We start from the raw sequence: 20122 nt of genomic DNA, 5'->3' as shown, positions 1-20122 counted from the left end.
TGATGACCCATGCTAATGGCATAAATACTAAACATTCAGTCCTCTCTTCTTCTCATTTATGTTGGCATTTCCCTAGCATTCCCTAAATCTGTCAATTCTGCCTTCTATCTAACTTTTAAAGTAAAACAGGCCACAATTCATGCAAGGCAAATGCATGGATTACATACCTATGGAGAAATTATCCATGTCTTTTCCAAAAAGGATCGTCCCAAGCCGATTTCATTTAGAATTGTCACGATGCAAAATGACAGAGAACTGCATGCTGCTGCCAAGTATGTGATGGGACTCGACTTCCTTGCTGTTCTATAGTGGTAGCCACCTGAAACTACATGCTGCATAGGATCTGTTCACACTTAATTTGCCATCTCTGTGACAAATAGCAAAACTTAGAACCACTCCTCAAAATCATCCTACATTTAAAAATTCTTCTCCTGGATCATCCTTGCCATCTTTCTGGTTTTCCACAGTTTTGCTCATGGGCGCTGTGGCTTAGTTGGTTAAAGCGCCTGTCTAGTAAACAGGAGATCCTGAGTTCAACTCTCAGCAGTGCCTTGTTCTCTTATTCTGCTCAATAATCAGCACTTTTTTCCAAAAGGGAGATGTTCACTAGCCAATGACATTAAAGATGCTCGTCCCACATCCCTAGAATACTCCACCCGAGTGGCAAAGAGTCAGCTCTGGTTTAGTTTTAACAAGTAGATGGTTGCAACGTTTTGCAAAATGTAGGATGGCATAAGGCACGATAAATTAGAGGTGCCGATTCACTATTGCCTGACTGATACGCTACATAATGCCTGTAAATATGTTTAGAGACTTCAATAGCATCCTTCTTGAACGGTGATGGTAAATTTTCTTCCTCGGGGCATTGCTTGCGCTGAGCATAGAGAATTTTCCAAAAGGAAATCATACGACGAGGATGGGATTCGAACCCATGCGTGCAGAGCACAATGGATTAGCAGTCCATCGCCTTAACCACTCGGCCACCCCGTCAACGAAAGTACTTTTACCGAACCCACATTTGGAAAACAGTCGTGATGATTCTTAGGCTTCATTTTCTTTCCACATGCAACAGCGCCGTACATCAGACATTGGCTCAGCAGGTCTTGTTTTACATCCAACGTGATGACCCATGCTAATGGCATAAATACTAAACATCCAGTCCTCTCTGCTTCTCATTTATGTTGGCATTTCCCTAGCATTCCCTAAATCTGTCAATTCTGCCTTCTATCTAACTTTTAAAGTAAAACAGGCCACAATTCATGCAAGGCAAATGCATGGATTACATACCTATGGACAAATTATCCATGTCTTTTCCAAAAAGGATCTTCCCAAGCCGATTTCATTTAGAATTGTCACGATGCAAAATGACAGAGAACTGCATGCTGCTGCCAAGTATGTCATGGGACTCGACTTCCTTGCTGTTCTATAGTGGTAGCCACCTGAAACTACATGCTGCATAGGATCTGTTCACACTTAATTTGCCATCTCTGTGACAAATAGCAAAACTTAGAACCACTCCTCAAAATCATCCTACATTTAAAAATTCTTCTCCTGGATCATCCTTGCCATCTTTCTGGTTTTCCACAGCTTTGCTCATGGGCGCTGTGGCTTAGTTGGTTAAAGCGCCTGTCTAGTAAACGGGAGATCCTCAGTTCAACTCTCAGCAGTGCCTTGTTCTCTTATTCTGGTCAATAATCAGCTCTTTTTTCCAAAAGGGAGATGTTCACTAGCCAATGACATTAAAGATGCTCGTCCCACATCCGTAGAATACTCCACCCGAGTGGCAAAGAGTCAGCTCTGGTTTAGTTTTAACAAGTAGATGGTTGCAACGTTTTGCAAAATGTAGGATGGCATAAGGCACGATAAATTAGAGGTGCCGATTCACTATTGCCTGACTGATACGCTACATAATGCCTGTAAATATGTTTAGAGACTTCAATAGCATCCTTCTTGAACGGTGATGGTAAATTTTCTTCCTCGGGGCATTGCTTGCGCTGAGCATAGAGAATTTTCCAAAAAGGAATCATACGACGAGGATGGGATTCGAACCCATGCGTGCAGAGCACAATGGATTAGCAGTCCATCGCCTTAACCACTCGGCCACCCCGTCAACAAAAGTACCTTTACCGAACCCACATTTGGAAAACAGTCGTGATGATTCTTAGGCTTCATTTTCTTTCCACATGCAACAGCGCCGTACATCAGACATTGGCTCAGCAGGTCTTGTTTTACATCCAACGTGATGACCCATGCTAATGGCATAAATACTAAACATTCAGTCCTCTCTGCTTCTCATTTATGTTGGCATTTCCCTAGCATTCCCTAAATCTGTCAATTCTGCCTTCTATCTAACTTTTAAAGTAAAACAGGCCACAATTCATGCAAGGCAAATGCATGGATTACATACCTATGGACAAATTATCCATGTCTTTTCCAAAAAGGATCGTCCCAAGCCGATTTCATTTAGAATTGTCACGATGCAAAATGACAGAGAACTGCATGCTGCTGCCAAGTATGTGATGGGACTCGACTTCCTTGCTGTTCTATAGTGGTAGCCACCTGAAACTACATGCTGCATAGGATCTGTTCACACTTAATTTGCCATCTCTGTGACAAATAGCAAAACTTAGAACCACTCCTCAAAATCATCCTACATTTAAAAATTTTTCTCCTGGATCATCATTGCCATCTTTCTGGTTTTCCACAGTTTTCCACAGTTTTGCTCATGGGCGCTGTGGCTTAGTTGGTTTAAGCGCCTGTCTAGTAAACAGGAGATCCTGAGTTCAACTCTCAGCAGTGCCTTGTTCTCTTATTCTGCTCAATAATCAGCACTTTTTTCCAAAAGGGAGATGTTCACTAGCCAATGACATTAAAGATGCTCGTCCCACATCCCTAGAATACTCCACCCGAGTGGCAAAGAGTCAGCTCTGGTTTAGTTTTAACAAGTAGATGGTTGCAACGTTTTGCAAAATGTAGGATGGCATAAGGCACGATAAATTAGAGGTGCCGATTCACTATTGCCTGACTGATACGCTACATAATGCCTGTAAATATGTTTAGAGACTTCAATAGCATCCTTCTTGAACGGTGATGGTAAATCTTCTTCCTCGGGGCATTGCTTGCGCTGAGCATAGAGAATTTTCCAAAAAGAAATCATACGACGAGGATGGGATTCGAACCCATGCGTGCAGAGCACAATGGATTAGCAGTCCATCGCCTTAACCACTCGGCCACCCCGTCAACAAAAGTACCTTTACCGAACCCACATTTGGAAAACAGTCGTGATGATTCTTAGGCTTCATTTTCTTTCCACATGCAACAGCGCCGTACATCAGACATTGGCTCAGCAGGTCTTGTTTTACATCCAACGTGATGACCCATGCTAATGGCATAAATACTAAACATTCAGTCCTCTCTGCTTCTCATTTATGTTGGCATTTCCCTAGCATTCCCTAAATCTGTCAATTCTGCCTTCTATCTAACTTTTAAAGTAAAACAGGCCACAATTCATGCAAGGCAAATGCATGGATTACATACCTATGGACAAATTATCCATGTCTTTTCCAAAAAGGATCGTCCCAAGCCGATTTCATTTAGAATTGTCACGATGCAAAATGACAGAGAACTGCATGCTGCTGCCAAGTATGTGATGGGACTCGACTTCCTTGCTGTTCTATAGTGGTAGCCACCTGAAACTACATGCTGCATAGGATCTGTTCACACTTAATTTGCCATCTCTGTGACAAATAGCAAAACTTAGAACCACTCCTCAAAATCATCCTACATTTAAAAATTCTTCTCCTGGATCATCATTGCCATCTTTCTGGTTTTCCACAGTTTTCCACAGTTTTGCTCATGGGCGCTGTGGCTTAGTTGGTTTAAGCGCCTGTCTAGTAAACAGGAGATCCTGAGTTCAACTCTCAGCAGTGCCTTGTTCTCTTATTCTGCTCAATAATCAGCACTTTTTTCCAAAAGGGAGATGTTCACTAGCCAATGACATTAAAGATGCTCGTCCCACATCCCTAGAATACTCCACCCGAGTGGCAAAGAGTCAGCTCTGGTTTAGTTTTAACAAGTAGATGGTTGCAACGTTTTGCAAAATGTAGGATGGCATAAGGCACGATAAATTAGCGGTGCCGATTCACTATTGCCTGACTGATACGCTACATAATGCCTGTAAATATGTTTAGAGACTTCAATAGCATCCTTCTTGAACGGTGATGGTAAATCTTCTTCCTCGGGGCATTGCTTGCGCTGAGCATAGAGAATTTTCCAAAAAGAAATCATACGACGAGGATGGGATTCGAACCCATGCGTGCAGAGCACAATGGATTAGCAGTCCATCGCCTTAACCACTCGGCCACCCCGTCAACAAAAGTACCTTTACCGAACCCACATTTGGAAAACAGTCGTGATGATTCTTAGGCTTCATTTTCTTTCCACATGCAACAGCGCCGTACATCAGACATTGGCTCAGCAGGTCTTGTTTTACATCCAACGTGATGACCCATGCTAATGGCATAAATACTAAACATTCAGTCCTCTCTGCTTCTCATTTATGTTGGCATTTCCCTAGCATTCCCTAAATCTGTCAATTCTGCCTTCTATCTAACTTTTAAAGTAAAACAGGCCACAATTCATGCAAGGCAAATGCATGGATTACATACCTATGGAGAAATTATCCATGTCTTTTCCAAAAAGGATCGTCCCAAGCCGATTTCATTTAGAATTGTCACGATGCAAAATGACAGAGAACTGCATGCTGCTGCCAAGTATGTGATGGGACTCGACTTCCTTGCTGTTCTATAGTGGTAGCCACCTGAAACTACATGCTGCATAGGATCTGTTCACACTTAATTTGCCATCTCTGTGACAAATAGCAAAACTTAGAACCACTCCTCAAAATCATCCTACATTTAAAAATTCTTCTCCTGGATCATCCTTGCCATCTTTCTGGTTTTCCACAGTTTTCCACAGTTTTGCTCATGGGCGCTGTGGCTTAGTTGGTTAAAGCGCCTGTCTAGTAAACAGGAGATCCTGAGTTCAACTCTCAGCAGTGCCTTGTTCTCTTATTCTGCTCAATAATCAGCACTTTTTTCCAAAAGGGAGATGTTCACTAGCCAATGACATTAAAGATGCTCGTCCCACATCCCTAGAATACTCCACCCGAGTGGCAAAGAGTCAGCTCTGGTTTAGTTTTAACAAGTAGATGGTTGCAACGTTTTGCAAAATGTAGGATGGCATAAGGCACGATAAATTAGAGGTGCCGATTCACTATTGCCTGACTGATACGCTACATAATGCCTGTAAATATGTTTAGAGACTTCAATAGCATCCTTCTTGAACGGTGATGGTAAATCTTCTTCCTCGGGGCATTGCTTGCGCTGAGCATAGAGAATTTTCCAAAAAGAAATCATACGACGAGGATGGGATTCGAACCCATGCGTGCAGAGCACAATGGATTAGCAGTCCATCGCCTTAACCACTCGGCCACCCCGTCAACAAAAGTACCTTTACCGAACCCACATTTGGAAAACAGTCGTGATGATTCTTAGGCTTCATTTTCTTTCCACATGCAACAGCGCCGTACATCAGACATTGGCTCAGCAGGTCTTGTTTTACATCCAACGTGATGACCCATGCTAATGGCATAAATACTAAACATTCAGTCCTCTCTGCTTCTCATTTATGTTGGCATTTCCCTAGCATTCCCTAAATCTGTCAATTCTGCCTTCTATCTAACTTTTAAAGTAAAACAGGCCACAATTCATGCAAGGCAAATGCATGGATTACATACCTATGGACAAATTATCCATGTCTTTTCCAAAAAGGATCGTCCCAAGCCGATTTCATTTAGAATTGTCACGATGCAAAATGACAGAGAACTGCATGCTGCTGCCAAGTATGTGATGGGACTCGACTTCCTTGCTGTTCTATAGTGGTAGCCACCTGAAACTACATGCTGCATAGGATCTGTTCACACTTAATTTGCCATCTCTGTGACAAATAGCAAAACTTAGAACCACTCCTCAAAATCATCCTACATTTAAAAATTCTTCTCCTGGATCATCATTGCCATCTTTCTGGTTTTCCACAGTTTTCCACAGTTTTGCTCATGGGCGCTGTGGCTTAGTTGGTTTAAGCGCCTGTCTAGTAAACAGGAGATCCTGAGTTCAACTCTCAGCAGTGCCTTGTTCTCTTATTCTGCTCAATAATCAGCACTTTTTTCCAAAAGGGAGATGTTCACTAGCCAATGACATTAAAGATGCTCGTCCCACATCCCTAGAATACTCCACCCGAGTGGCAAAGAGTCAGCTCTGGTTTAGTTTTAACAAGTAGATGGTTGCAACGTTTTGCAAAATGTAGGATGGCATAAGGCACGATAAATTAGCGGTGCCGATTCACTATTGCCTGACTGATACGCTACATAATGCCTGTAAATATGTTTAGAGACTTCAATAGCATCCTTCTTGAACGGTGATGGTAAATCTTCTTCCTCGGGGCATTGCTTGCGCTGAGCATAGAGAATTTTCCAAAAAGAAATCATACGACGAGGATGGGATTCGAACCCATGCGTGCAGAGCACAATGGATTAGCAGTCCATCGCCTTAACCACTCGGCCACCCCGTCAACAAAAGTACCTTTACCGAACCCACATTTGGAAAACAGTCGTGATGATTCTTAGGCTTCATTTTCTTTCCACATGCAACAGCGCCGTACATCAGACATTGGCTCAGCAGGTCTTGTTTTACATCCAACGTGATGACCCATGCTAATGGCATAAATACTAAACATTCAGTCCTCTCTGCTTCTCATTTATGTTGGCATTTCCCTAGCATTCCCTAAATCTGTCAATTCTGCCTTCTATCTAACTTTTAAAGTAAAACAGGCCACAATTCATGCAAGGCAAATGCATGGATTACATACCTATGGAGAAATTATCCATGTCTTTTCCAAAAAGGATCGTCCCAAGCCGATTTCATTTAGAATTGTCACGATGCAAAATGACAGAGAACTGCATGCTGCTGCCAAGTATGTGATGGGACTCGACTTCCTTGCTGTTCTATAGTGGTAGCCACCTGAAACTACATGCTGCATAGGATCTGTTCACACTTAATTTGCCATCTCTGTGACAAATAGCAAAACTTAGAACCACTCCTCAAAATCATCCTACATTTAAAAATTCTTCTCCTGGATCATCCTTGCCATCTTTCTGGTTTTCCACAGTTTTCCACAGTTTTGCTCATGGGCGCTGTGGCTTAGTTGGTTAAAGCGCCTGTCTAGTAAACAGGAGATCCTGAGTTCAACTCTCAGCAGTGCCTTGTTCTCTTATTCTGCTCAATAATCAGCACTTTTTTCCAAAAGGGAGATGTTCACTAGCCAATGACATTAAAGATGCTCGTCCCACATCCCTAGAATACTCCACCCGAGTGGCAAAGAGTCAGCTCTGGTTTAGTTTTAACAAGTAGATGGTTGCAACGTTTTGCAAAATGTAGGATGGCATAAGGCACGATAAATTAGAGGTGCCGATTCACTATTGCCTGACTGATACGCTACATAATGCCTGTAAATATGTTTAGAGACTTCAATAGCATCCTTCTTGAACGGTGATGGTAAATCTTCTTCCTCGGGGCATTGCTTGCGCTGAGCATAGAGAATTTTCCAAAAAGAAATCATACGACGAGGATGGGATTCGAACCCATGCGTGCAGAGCACAATGGATTAGCAGTCCATCGCCTTAACCACTCGGCCACCCCGTCAACAAAAGTACCTTTACCGAACCCACATTTGGAAAACAGTCGTGATGATTCTTAGGCTTCATTTTCTTTCCACATGCAACAGCGCCGTACATCAGACATTGGCTCAGCAGGTCTTGTTTTACATCCAACGTGATGACCCATGCTAATGGCATAAATACTAAACATTCAGTCCTCTCTGCTTCTCATTTATGTTGGCATTTCCCTAGCATTCCCTAAATCTGTCAATTCTGCCTTCTATCTAACTTTTAAAGTAAAACAGGCCACAATTCATGCAAGGCAAATGCATGGATTACATACCTATGGACAAATTATCCATGTCTTTTCCAAAAAGGATCGTCCCAAGCCGATTTCATTTAGAATTGTCACGATGCAAAATGACAGAGAACTGCATGCTGCTGCCAAGTATGTGATGGGACTCGACTTCCTTGCTGTTCTATAGTGGTAGCCACCTGAAACTACATGCTGCATAGGATCTGTTCACACTTAATTTGCCATCTCTGTGACAAATAGCAAAACTTAGAACCACTCCTCAAAATCATCCTACATTTAAAAATTCTTCTCCTGGATCATCCTTGCCATCTTTCTGGTTTTCCACAGTTTTGCTCATGGGCGCTGTGGCTTAGTTGGTTAAAGCGCCTGTCTAGTAAACAGGAGATCCTGAGTTCAACTCTCAGCAGTGCCTTGTTCTCTTATTCTGCTCAATAATCAGCACTTTTTTCCAAAAGGGAGATGTTCACTAGCCAATGACATTAAAGATGCTCGTCCCACATCCCTAGAATACTCCACCCGAGTGGCAAAGAGTCAGCTCTGGTTTAGTTTTAACAAGTAGATGGTTGCAACGTTTTGCAAAATGTAGGATGGCATAAGGCACGATAAATTAGAGGTGCCGATTCACTATTGCCTGACTGATACGCTACATAATGCCTGTAAATATGTTTAGAGACTTCAATAGCATCCTTCTTGAACGGTGATGGTAAATTTTCTTCCTCGGGGCATTGCTTGCGCTGAGCATAGAGAATTTTCCAAAAAGAAATGATACGACGAGGATGGGATTCGAACCCATGCGTGCAGAGCACAATGGATTAGCAGTCCATCGCCTTAACCACTCGGCCACGCCGTCAACAAAAGTACTTTTACCGAACCCACATTTGGAAAACAGTCGTGATGATTCTTAGGCTTCATTTTCTTTCCACATGCAACAGCGCCGTACATCAGACATTGGCTCAGCAGGTCTTGTTTTACATCCAACGTGATGACCCATGCTAATGGCATAAATACTAAACATTCAGTCCTCTCTGCTTCTCATTTATGTTGGCATTTCCCTAGCATTCCCTAAATCTGTCAATTCTGCCTTCTATCTAACTTTTAAAGTAAAACAGGCCACAATTCATGCAAGGCAAATGCATGGATTACATACCTATGGACAAATTATCCATGTCTTTTCCAAAAAGGATCTTCCCAAGCCGATTTCATTTAGAATTGTCACGATGCAAAATGACAGAGAACTGCATGCTGCTGCCAAGTATGTCATGGGACTCGACTTCCTTGCTGTTCTATAGTGGTAGCCACCTGAAACTACATGCTGCATAGGATCTGTTCACACTTAATTTGCCATCTCTGTGACAAATAGCAAAACTTAGAACCACTCCTCAAAATCATCCTACATTTAAAAATTCTTCTCCTGGATCATCCTTGCCATCTTTCTGGTTTTCCACAGCTTTGCTCATGGGCGCTGTGGCTTAGTTGGTTAAAGCGCCTGTCTTGTAAACGGGAGATCCTCAGTTCAACTCTCAGCAGTGCCTTGTTCTCTTATTCTGGTCAATAATCAGCTCTTTTTTCCAAAAGGGAGATGTTCACTAGCCAATGACATTAAAGATGCTCGTCCCACATCCGTAGAATACTCCACCCGAGTGGCAAAGAGTCAGCTCTGGTTTAGTTTTAACAAGTAGATGGTTGCAACGTTTTGCAAAATGTAGGATGGCATAAGGCACGATAAATTAGAGGTGCCGATTCACTATTGCCTGACTGATACGCTACATAATGCCTGTAAATATGTTTAGAGACTTCAATAGCATCCTTCTTGAACGGTGATGGTAAATTTTCTTCCTCGGGGCATTGCTTGCGCTGAGAATAGAGAATTTTCCAAAAAGGAATCATACGACGAGGATGGGATTCGAACCCATGCGTGCAGAGCACAATGGATTAGCAGTCCATCGCCTTAACCACTCGGCCACCCCGTCAACAAAAGTACCTTTACCGAACCCACATTTGGAAAACAGTCGTGATGATTCTTAGGCTTCATTTTCTTTCCACATGCAACAGCGCCGTACATCAGACATTGGCTCAGCAGGTCTTGTTTTACATCCAACGTAATGACCCATGCTAATGGCATAAATACTAAACATTCAGTCCTCTCTGCTTCTCATTTATGTTGGCATTTCCCTAGCATTCCCTAAATCTGTCAATTCTGCCTTCTATCTAACTTTTAAAGTAAAACAGGCCACAATTCATGCAAGGCAAATGCATGGATTACATACCTATGGACAAATTATCCATGTCTTTTCCAAAAAGGATCGTCCCAAGCCGATTTCATTTAGAATTGTCACGATGCAAAATGACAGAGAACTGCATGCTGCTGCCAAGTATGTGATGGGACTCGACTTCCTTGCTGTTCTATAGTGGTAGCCACCTGAAACTACATGCTGCATAGGATCTGTTCACACTTAATTTGCCATCTCTGTGACAAATAGCAAAACTTAGAACCACTCCTCAAAATCATCCTACATTTAAAAATTCTTCTCCTGGATCATCATTGCCATCTTTCTGGTTTTCCACAGTTTTCCACAGTTTTGCTCATGGGCGCTGTGGCTTAGTTGGTTAAAGCGCCTGTCTAGTAAACAGGAGATCCTGAGTTCAACTCTCAGCAGTGCCTTGTTCTCTTATTCTGCTCAATAATCAGCACTTTTTTCCAAAAGGGAGATGTTCACTAGCCAATGACATTAAAGATGCTCGTCCCACATCCCTAGAATACTCCACCCGAGTGGCAAAGAGTCAGCTCTGGTTTAGTTTTAACAAGTAGATGGTTGCAACGTTTTGCAAAATGTAGGATGGCATAAGGCACGATAAATTAGAGGTGCCGATTCACTATTGCCTGACTGATACGCTACATAATGCCTGTAAATATGTTTAGAGACTTCAATAGCATCCTTCTTGAACGGTGATGGTAAATTTTCTTCCTCGGGGCATTGCTTGCGCTGAGCATAGAGAATTTTCCAAAAAGAAATGATACGACGAGGATGGGATTCGAACCCATGCGTGCAGAGCACAATGGATTAGCAGTCCATCGCCTTAACCACTCGGCCACGCCGTCAACAAAAGTACTTTTACCGAACCCACATTTGGAAAACAGTCGTGATGATTCTTAGGCTTCATTTTCTTTCCACATGCAACAGCGCCGTACATCAGACATTGGCTCAGCAGGTCTTGTTTTACATCCAACGTGATGACCCATGCTAATGGCATAAATACTAAACATTCAGTCCTCTCTGCTTCTCATTTATGTTGGCATTTCCCTAGCATTCCCTAAATCTGTCAATTCTGCCTTCTATCTAACTTTTAAAGTAAAACAGGCCACAATTCATGCAAGGCAAATGCATGGATTACATACCTATGGACAAATTATCCATGTCTTTTCCAAAAAGGATCTTCCCAAGCCGATTTCATTTAGAATTGTCACGATGCAAAATGACAGAGAACTGCATGCTGCTGCCAAGTATGTCATGGGACTCGACTTCCTTGCTGTTCTATAGTGGTAGCCACCTGAAACTACATGCTGCATAGGATCTGTTCACACTTAATTTGCCATCTCTGTGACAAATAGCAAAACTTAGAACCACTCCTCAAAATCATCCTACATTTAAAAATTCTTCTCCTGGATCATCCTTGCCATCTTTCTGGTTTTCCACAGCTTTGCTCATGGGCGCTGTGGCTTAGTTGGTTAAAGCGCCTGTCTAGTAAACGGGAGATCCTCAGTTCAACTCTCAGCAGTGCCTTGTTCTCTTATTCTGGTCAATAATCAGCTCTTTTTTCCAAAAGGGAGATGTTCACTAGCCAATGACATTAAAGATGCTCGTCCCACATCCGTAGAATACTCCACCCGAGTGGCAAAGAGTCAGCTCTGGTTTAGTTTTAACAAGTAGATGGTTGCAACGTTTTGCAAAATGTAGGATGGCATAAGGCACGATAAATTAGAGGTGCCGATTCACTATTGCCTGACTGATACGCTACATAATGCCTGTAAATATGTTTAGAGACTTCAATAGCATCCTTCTTGAACGGTGATGGTAAATTTTCTTCCTCGGGGCATTGCTTGCGCTGAGCATAGAGAATTTTCCAAAAAGGAATCATACGACGAGGATGGGATTCGAACCCATGCGTGCAGAGCACAATGGATTAGCAGTCCATCGCCTTAACCACTCGGCCACCCCGTCAACAAAAGTACCTTTACCGAACCCACATTTGGAAAACAGTCGTGATGATTCTTAGGCTTCATTTTCTTTCCACATGCAACAGCGCCGTACATCAGACATTGGCTCAGCAGGTCTTGTTTTACATCCAACGTGATGACCCATGCTAATGGCATAAATACTAAACATTCAGTCCTCTCTGCTTCTCATTTATGTTGGCATTTCCCTAGCATTCCCTAAATCTGTCAATTCTGCCTTCTATCTAACTTTTAAAGTAAAACAGGCCACAATTCATGCAAGGCAAATGCATGGATTACATACCTATGGACAAATTATCCATGTCTTTTCCAAAAAGGATCGTCCCAAGCCGATTTCATTTAGAATTGTCACGATGCAAAATGACAGAGAACTGCATGCTGCTGCCAAGTATGTGATGGGACTCGACTTCCTTGCTGTTCTATAGTGGTAGCCACCTGAAACTACATGCTGCATAGGATCTGTTCACACTTAATTTGCCATCTCTGTGACAAATAGCAAAACTTAGAACCACTCCTCAAAATCATCCTACATTTAAAAATTCTTCTCCTGGATCATCCTTGCCATCTTTCTGGTTTTCCACAGTTTTGCTCATGGGTGCTGTGGCTTAGTTGGTTAAAGCGCCTGTCTAGTAAACAGGAGATCCTGAGTTCAACTCTCAGCAGTGCCTTGTTCTCTTATTCTGCTCAATAATCAGCACTTTTTTCCAAAAGGGAGATGTTCACTAGCCAATGACATTAAAGATGCTCGTCCCACATCCCTAGAATACTCCACCCGAGTGGCAAAGAGTCAGCTCTGGTTTAGTTTTAACAAGTAGATGGTTGCAACGTTTTGCAAAATGTAGGATGGCATAAGGCACGATAAATTAGAGGTGCCGATTCACTATTGCCTGACTGATACGCTACATAATGCCTGTAAATATGTTTAGAGACTTCAATAGCATCCTTCTTGAACGGTGATGGTAAATTTTCTTCCTCGGGGCATTGCTTGCGCTGAGCATAGAGAATTTTCCAAAAAGGAATCATACGACGAGGATGGGATTCGAACCCATGCGTGCAGAGCACAATGGATTAGCAGTCCATCGCCTTAACCACTCGGCCACCCCGTCAACAAAAGTACCTTTACCGAACCCACATTTGGAAAACAGTCGTGATGATTCTTAGGCTTCATTTTCTTTCCACATGCAACAGCGCCGTACATCAGACATTGGCTCAGCAGGTCTTGTTTTACATCCAACGTGATGACCCATGCTAATGGCATAAATACTAAACATTCAGTCCTCTCTGCTTCTCATTTATGTTGGCATTTCCCTAGCATTCCCTAAATCTGTCAATTCTGCCTTCTATCTAACTTTTAAAGTAAAACAGGCCACAATTCATGCAAGGCAAATGCATGGATTACATACCTATGGACAAATTATCCATGTCTTTTCCAAAAAGGATCGTCCCAAGCCGATTTCATTTAGAATTGTCACGATGCAAAATGACAGAGAACTGCATGCTGCTGCCAAGTATGTGATGGGACTCGACTTCCTTGCTGTTCTATAGTGGTAGCCACCTGAAACTACATGCTGCATAGGATCTGTTCACACTTAATTTGCCATCTCTGTGACAAATAGCAAAACTTAGAACCACTCCTCAAAATCATCCTACATTTAAAAATTCTTCTCCTGGATCATCATTGCCATCTTTCTGGTTTTCCACAGTTTTCCACAGTTTTGCTCATGGGCGCTGTGGCTTAGTTGGTTAAAGCACCTGTCTAGTAAACAGGAGATCCTGAGTTCAACTCTCAGCAGTGCCTTGTTCTCTTATTCTGCTCAATAATCAGCACTTTTTTCCAAAAGGGAGATGTTCACTAGCCAATGACATTAAAGATGCTCGTCCCACATCCCTAGAATACTCCACCCGAGTGGCAAAGAGTCAGCTCTGGTTTAGTTTTAACAAGTAGATGGTTGCAACGTTTTGCAAAATGTAGGATGGCATAAGGCACGATAAATTAGAGGTGCCGATTCACTATTGCCTGACTGATACGCTACATAATGCCTGTAAATATGTTTAGAGACTTCAATAGCATCCTTCTTGAACGGTGATGGTAAATTTTCTTCCTCGGGGCATTGCTTGCGCTGAGCATAGAGAATTTTCCAAAAAGAAATCATACGACGAGGATGGGATTGGAACCCATGCGTGCAGAGCACAATGGATTAGCAGTCCATCGCCTTAACCACTCGGCCACGCCGTCAACAAAAGTACTTTTACCGAACCCACATTTGGAAAACAGTCGTGATGATTCTTAGGCTTCATTTTCTTTCCACATGCAACAGCGCCGTACATCAGACATTGGCTCAGCAGGTCTTGTTTTACATCCAACGTGATGACCCATGCTAATGGCATAAATACTAAACATTCAGTCCTCTCTGCTTCTCATTTATGTTGGCATTTCCCTAGCATTCCCTAAATCTGTCAATTCTGCCTTCTATCTAACTTTTAAAGTAAAACAGGCCACAATTCATGCAAGGCAAATGCATGGATTACATACCTATGGAGAAATTATCCATGTCTTTTCCAAAAAGGATCTTCCCAAGCCGATTTCATTTAGAATTGTCACGATGCAAAATGACAGAGAACTGCATGCTGCTGCCAAGTATGTGATGGGACTCGACTTCCTTGCTGTTCTATAGTGGTAGCCACCTGAAACTACATGCTGCATAGGATCTGTTCACACTTAATTTGCCATCTCTGTGACAAATAGCAAAACTTAGAACCACTCCTCAAAATCATCCTACATTTAAAAATTCTTCTCCTGGATCATCCTTGCCATCTTTCTGGTTTTCCACAGTTTTGCTCATGGGCGCTGTGGCTTAGTTGGTTAAAGCGCCTGTCTAGTAAACAGGAGATCCTGAGTTCAACTCTCAGCAGTGCCTTGTTCTCTTATTCTGCTCAATAATCAGCACTTTTTTCCAAAAGGGAGATGTTCACTAGCCAATGACATTAAAGATGCTCGTCCCACATCCCTAGAATACTCCACCCGAGTGGCAAAGAGTCAGCTCTGGTTTAGTTTTAACAAGTAGATGGTTGCAACGTTTTGCAAAATGTAGGATGGCATAAGGCACGATAAATTAGAGGTGCCGATTCACTATTGCCTGACTGATACGCTACATAATGCCTGTAAATATGTTTAGAGACTTCAATAGCATCCTTCTTGAACGGTGATGGTAAATTTTCTTCCTCGGGGCATTGCTTGCGCTGAGCATAGAGAATTTTCCAAAAGAAAATCATACGACGAGGATGGGATTCGAACCCATGCGTGCAGAGCACAATGGATTAGCAGTCCATCGCCTTAACCACTCGGCCACCCCGTCAATGAAAGTACTTTTACCGAACCCACATTTAGAAAACAGTCGTGATGATTCTTAGGCTTCATTTTCTTTCCACATGCAACAGCGCCGTACATCAGACATTGGCTCAGCAGGTCTTGTTTTACATCCAACGTGATGACCCATGCTAATGGCATAAATACTAAACATCCAGTCCTCTCTGCTTCTCATTTATGTTGGCATTTCCCTAGCATTCCCTAAATCTGTCAATTCTGCCTTCTATCTAACTTTTAAAGTAAAACAGGCCACAATTCATGCAAGGCAAATGCATGGATTACATACCTATGGACAAATTATCCATGTCTTTTCCAAAAAGGATCGTCCCAAGCCGATTTCATTTAGAATTGTCACGATGCAAAATGACAGAGAACTGCATGCTGCTGCCAAGTATGTGATGGGACTCGACTTCCTTGCTGTTCTATAGTGGTAGCCACCTGAAACTACATGCTGCATAGGATCTGTTCACACTTAATTTGCCATCTCTGTGACAAATAGCAAAACTTAGAACCACTCCTCAAAATCATCCTACATTTAAAAATTCTTCTCCTGGATCATCCTTGCCATCTTTCTGGTTTTCCACAGTTTTGCTCATGGGCACTGTGGCTTAGTTGGTTAGAGCGCCTGTCTAGTAAACAGGAGATCCTGAGTTCAACTCTCAGCAGTGACTTGTTCTCTTATTCTGCTCAATAATCAGCTTTTTTTTCCAAAAGGGAGATGTTCACTAGCCAATGACATTAAAGATGCTCGTCCCACATCCCTAGAATACTCCACCCGAGTGGCAAAGAGTCAGCTCTGGTTTAGTTTTAACAAGTAGATGGTTGCAACGTTTTGCAAAATGTAGGATGGCATAAGGCACGATAAATTAGAGGTGCCGATTCACTATTGCCTGACTGATACGCTACATAATGCCTGTAAATATGTTTAGAGACTTCAATAGCATCCTTCTTGAACGGTGATGGTAAATTTTCTTCCTCGGGGCATTGCTTGCGCTGAGCATAGAGAATTTTCCAAAAAGGAATCATACGACGAGGATGGGATTCGAACCCATGCAAGCAGAGCACAATGGATTAGCAGTCCATCGCCTTAACTACTCGGCCACCCCGTCAACTAAAATACCTTTACCGAACCCACATTTGGAAAACAGTCGTGATGATTCTTAGGCTTCATTTTCTTTCCACATGCAACAGCGCCGTACATCAGACATTGGCTCAGCAGGTCTTGTTTTACATCCAACGTGATGACCCATGCTAATGGCATAAATACTAAACATTCAGTCCTCTCTGCTTCTCATTTATGTTGGCATTTCCCTAGCATTCCCTAAATCTGTCAATTCTGCCTTCTATCTAACTTTTAAAGTAAAACAGGCCACAATTCATGCAAGGCAAATGCATGGATTACATACCTATGGACAAATTATCCATGTCTTTTCCAAAAAGGATCGTCCCAAGCCGATTTCATTTAGAATTGTCACGATGCAAAATGACAGAGAACTGCATGCTGCTGCCAAGTATGTCATGGGACTCGACTTCCTTGCTGTTCTATAGTGGTAGCCACCTGAAACTACATGCTGCATAGGATCTGTTCACACTTAATTTGCCATCTCTGTGACAAATAGCAAAACTTAGAACCATTCCTCAAAATCATCCTACATTTAAAAATTCTTCTCCTGGATCATCCTTGCCATCTTTCTGGTTTTCCACAGCTTTGCTCATGGGTGCTGTGGCTTAGTTGGTTAAAGCGCCTGTCTAGTAAACGGGAGATCCTCAGTTCAACTCTCAGCAGTGCCTTGTTCTCTTATTCTGGTCAATAATCAGCTCTTTTTTCCAAAAGGGAGATGTTTACTAGCCAATGACATTAAAGATGCTCGTCCCACATCCGTAGAATACTCCACCCGAGTGGCAAAGAGTCAGCTCTGGTTTAGTTTTAACAAGTAGATAGTTGCAACGTTTTGCAAAATGTAGGATGGCATAAGGCACGATAAATTAGAGGTGCCGATTCACTATTGCCTGACTGATACGCTACATAATGCCTGTAAATATGTTTAGAGACTTCAATAGCATCCTTCTTGAACGGTGATGGTAAATTTTCTTCCTCGGGGCATTGCTTGCGCTGAGCATAGAGAATTTTCCAAAAAGGAATCATACGACGAGGATGGGATTCGAACCCATGCGTGCAGAGCACAATGGATTAGCAGTCCATCGCCTTAACCACTCGGCCACCCCGTCAACAAAAGTACCTTTACCGAACCCACATTTGGAAAACAGTCGTGATGATTCTTAGGCTTCATTTTCTTTCCACATGCAACAGCGCCGTACATCAGACATTGGCTCAGCAGGTCTTGTTTTACATCCAACGTGATGACCCATGCTAATGGCATAAATACTAAACATTCAGTCCTCTCTGCTTCTCATTTATGTTGGCATTTCCCTAGCATTCCCTAAATCTGTCAATTCTGCCTTCTATCTAACTTTTAAAGTAAAACAGGCCACAATTCATGCAAGGCAAATGCATGGATTACATACCTATGGACAAATTATCCATGTCTTTTCCAAAAAGGATCGTCCCAAGCCGATTTCATTTAGAATTGTCACGATGCAAAATGACAGAGAACTGCATGCTGCTGCCAAGTATGTGATGGGACTCGACTTCCTTGCTGTTCTATAGTGGTAGCCACCTGAAACTACATGCTGCATAGGATCTGTTCACACTTAATTTGCCATCTCTGTGACAAATAGCAAAACTTAGAACCACTCCTCAAAATCATCCTACATTTAAAAATTCTTCTCCTGGATCATCATTGCCATCTTTCTGGTTTTCCACAGTTTTCCACAGTTTTGCTCATGGGCGCTGTGGCTTAGTTGGTTAAAGCGCCTGTCTAGTAAACAGGAGATCCTGAGTTCAACTCTCAGCAGTGCCTTGTTCTCTTATTCTGCTCAATAATCAGCACTTTTTTCCAAAAGGGAGATGTTCACTAGCCAATGACATTAAAGATGCTCGTCCCACATCCCTAGAATACTCCACCCGAGTGGCAAAGAGTCAGCTCTGGTTTAGTTTTAACAAGTAGATGGTTGCAACGTTTTGCAAAATGTAGGATGGCATAAGGCACGATAAATTAGAGGTGCCGATTCACTATTGCCTGACTGATACGCTACATAATGCCTGTAAATATGTTTAGAGACTTCAATAGCATCCTTCTTGAACGGTGATGGTAAATTTTCTTCCTCGGGGCATTGCTTGCGCTGAGCATAGAGAATTTTCCAAAAAGGAATCATACGACGAGGATGGGATTCGAACCCATGCAAGCAGAGCACAATGGATTAGCAGTCCATCGCCTTAACTACTCGGCCACCCCGTCAACTAAAATACCTTTACCGAACCCACATTTGGAAAACAGTCGTGATGATTCTTAGGCTTCATTTTCTTTCCACATGCAACAGCGCCGTACATCAGACATTGGCTCAGCAGGTCTTGTTTTACATCCAACGTGATGACCCATGCTAATGGCATAAATACTAAACATTCAGTCCTCTCTGCTTCTCATTTATGTTGGCATTTCCCTAGCATTCCCTAAATCTGTCAATTCTGCCTTCTATCTAACTTTTAAAGTAAAACAGGCCACAATTCATGCAAGGCAAATGCATGGATTACATACCTATGGACAAATTATCCATGTCTTTTCCAAAAAGGATCGTCCCAAGCCGATTTCATTTAGAATTGTCACGATGCAAAATGACAGAGAACTGCATGCTGCTGCCAAGTATGTCATGGGACTCGACTTCCTTGCTGTTCTATAGTGGTAGCCACCTGAAACTACATGCTGCATAGGATCTGTTCACACTTAATTTGCCATCTCTGTGACAAATAGCAAAACTTAGAACCATTCCTCAAAATCATCCTACATTTAAAAATTCTTCTCCTGGATCATCCTTGCCATCTTTCTGGTTTTCCACAGTTTTCCACAGTTTTGCTCATGGGCGCTGTGGCTTAGTTGGTTAAAGCGCCTGTCTAGTAAACAGGAGATCCTGAGTTCAACTCTCAGCAGTGCCTTGTTCTCTTATTCTGCTCAATAATCAGCACTTTTTTCCAAAAGGGAGATGTTCACTAGCCAATGACATTAAAGATGCTCGTCCCACATCCCTAGAATACTCCACCCGAGTGGCAAAGAGTCAGCTCTGGTTTAGTTTTAACAAGTAGATGGTTGCAACGTTTTGCAAAATGTAGGATGGCATAAGGCACGATAAATTAGAGGTGCCGATTCACTATTGCCTGACTGATACGCTACATAATGCCTGTAAATATGTTTAGAGACTTCAATAGCATCCTTCTTGAACGGTGATGGTAAATTTTCTTCCTCGGGGCATTGCTTGCGCTGAGCATAGAGAATTTTCCAAAAAGAAATCATACGACGAGGATGGGATTCGAACCCATGCGTGCAGAGCACAATGGATTAGCAGTCCATCACCTTAACCACTCGGCCACACCGTCAA

The 20122-nt window shown here is 42.4% G+C and overlaps 20 non-coding genes across 20 annotated transcripts; 8 read left to right on the top strand and 12 right to left on the bottom strand.

Annotated features, from left to right (window-relative positions):
- Window positions 1-478: 478 nt before the first annotated feature.
- TRNAT-AGU (transfer RNA threonine (anticodon AGU)) lies at window positions 479-552 on the top strand. The gene has a single exon. It is a non-coding gene; the product is annotated as a tRNA-Thr (tRNA).
- Window positions 553-908: 356 nt separating this feature from the next.
- On the bottom strand, window positions 909-990 carry TRNAS-GCU (transfer RNA serine (anticodon GCU)). The gene has a single exon. It is a non-coding gene; the product is annotated as a tRNA-Ser (tRNA).
- A 1038-nt stretch (window positions 991-2028) lies between these two features.
- TRNAS-GCU (transfer RNA serine (anticodon GCU)) lies at window positions 2029-2110 on the bottom strand. Its single transcript has one exon. It is a non-coding gene; the product is annotated as a tRNA-Ser (tRNA).
- A 1048-nt stretch (window positions 2111-3158) lies between these two features.
- TRNAS-GCU (transfer RNA serine (anticodon GCU)) lies at window positions 3159-3240 on the bottom strand. Its single transcript has one exon. It is a non-coding gene; the product is annotated as a tRNA-Ser (tRNA).
- A 1048-nt stretch (window positions 3241-4288) lies between these two features.
- On the bottom strand, window positions 4289-4370 carry TRNAS-GCU (transfer RNA serine (anticodon GCU)). The gene has a single exon. It is a non-coding gene; the product is annotated as a tRNA-Ser (tRNA).
- A 618-nt stretch (window positions 4371-4988) lies between these two features.
- TRNAT-AGU (transfer RNA threonine (anticodon AGU)) lies at window positions 4989-5062 on the top strand. Its single transcript has one exon. It is a non-coding gene; the product is annotated as a tRNA-Thr (tRNA).
- A 356-nt stretch (window positions 5063-5418) lies between these two features.
- TRNAS-GCU (transfer RNA serine (anticodon GCU)) lies at window positions 5419-5500 on the bottom strand. Its single transcript has one exon. It is a non-coding gene; the product is annotated as a tRNA-Ser (tRNA).
- Window positions 5501-6548: 1048 nt separating this feature from the next.
- TRNAS-GCU (transfer RNA serine (anticodon GCU)) lies at window positions 6549-6630 on the bottom strand. Its single transcript has one exon. It is a non-coding gene; the product is annotated as a tRNA-Ser (tRNA).
- A 618-nt stretch (window positions 6631-7248) lies between these two features.
- On the top strand, window positions 7249-7322 carry TRNAT-AGU (transfer RNA threonine (anticodon AGU)). Its single transcript has one exon. It is a non-coding gene; the product is annotated as a tRNA-Thr (tRNA).
- A 356-nt stretch (window positions 7323-7678) lies between these two features.
- Window positions 7679-7760, bottom strand: TRNAS-GCU (transfer RNA serine (anticodon GCU)). The gene has a single exon. It is a non-coding gene; the product is annotated as a tRNA-Ser (tRNA).
- Window positions 7761-8368: 608 nt separating this feature from the next.
- TRNAT-AGU (transfer RNA threonine (anticodon AGU)) lies at window positions 8369-8442 on the top strand. Its single transcript has one exon. It is a non-coding gene; the product is annotated as a tRNA-Thr (tRNA).
- Window positions 8443-9918: 1476 nt separating this feature from the next.
- Window positions 9919-10000, bottom strand: TRNAS-GCU (transfer RNA serine (anticodon GCU)). Its single transcript has one exon. It is a non-coding gene; the product is annotated as a tRNA-Ser (tRNA).
- A 618-nt stretch (window positions 10001-10618) lies between these two features.
- TRNAT-AGU (transfer RNA threonine (anticodon AGU)) lies at window positions 10619-10692 on the top strand. Its single transcript has one exon. It is a non-coding gene; the product is annotated as a tRNA-Thr (tRNA).
- A 1476-nt stretch (window positions 10693-12168) lies between these two features.
- TRNAS-GCU (transfer RNA serine (anticodon GCU)) lies at window positions 12169-12250 on the bottom strand. The gene has a single exon. It is a non-coding gene; the product is annotated as a tRNA-Ser (tRNA).
- Window positions 12251-13288: 1038 nt separating this feature from the next.
- On the bottom strand, window positions 13289-13370 carry TRNAS-GCU (transfer RNA serine (anticodon GCU)). Its single transcript has one exon. It is a non-coding gene; the product is annotated as a tRNA-Ser (tRNA).
- A 1738-nt stretch (window positions 13371-15108) lies between these two features.
- On the top strand, window positions 15109-15182 carry TRNAT-AGU (transfer RNA threonine (anticodon AGU)). The gene has a single exon. It is a non-coding gene; the product is annotated as a tRNA-Thr (tRNA).
- A 356-nt stretch (window positions 15183-15538) lies between these two features.
- Window positions 15539-15620, bottom strand: TRNAS-GCU (transfer RNA serine (anticodon GCU)). The gene has a single exon. It is a non-coding gene; the product is annotated as a tRNA-Ser (tRNA).
- A 2158-nt stretch (window positions 15621-17778) lies between these two features.
- On the bottom strand, window positions 17779-17860 carry TRNAS-GCU (transfer RNA serine (anticodon GCU)). The gene has a single exon. It is a non-coding gene; the product is annotated as a tRNA-Ser (tRNA).
- Window positions 17861-18478: 618 nt separating this feature from the next.
- On the top strand, window positions 18479-18552 carry TRNAT-AGU (transfer RNA threonine (anticodon AGU)). Its single transcript has one exon. It is a non-coding gene; the product is annotated as a tRNA-Thr (tRNA).
- A 1056-nt stretch (window positions 18553-19608) lies between these two features.
- Window positions 19609-19682, top strand: TRNAT-AGU (transfer RNA threonine (anticodon AGU)). The gene has a single exon. It is a non-coding gene; the product is annotated as a tRNA-Thr (tRNA).
- Window positions 19683-20122: the final 440 nt, after the last annotated feature.

This window comes from Eleutherodactylus coqui, chromosome 11 (genome assembly GCF_035609145.1).
Source record: "Eleutherodactylus coqui strain aEleCoq1 chromosome 11, aEleCoq1.hap1, whole genome shotgun sequence".
Taxonomy (NCBI): domain Eukaryota; kingdom Metazoa; phylum Chordata; class Amphibia; order Anura; family Eleutherodactylidae; genus Eleutherodactylus; species Eleutherodactylus coqui.
The sequence above is the reverse complement of the archived record's forward strand: the minus strand, read 5'-3'. Positions and strand labels throughout refer to the sequence as shown.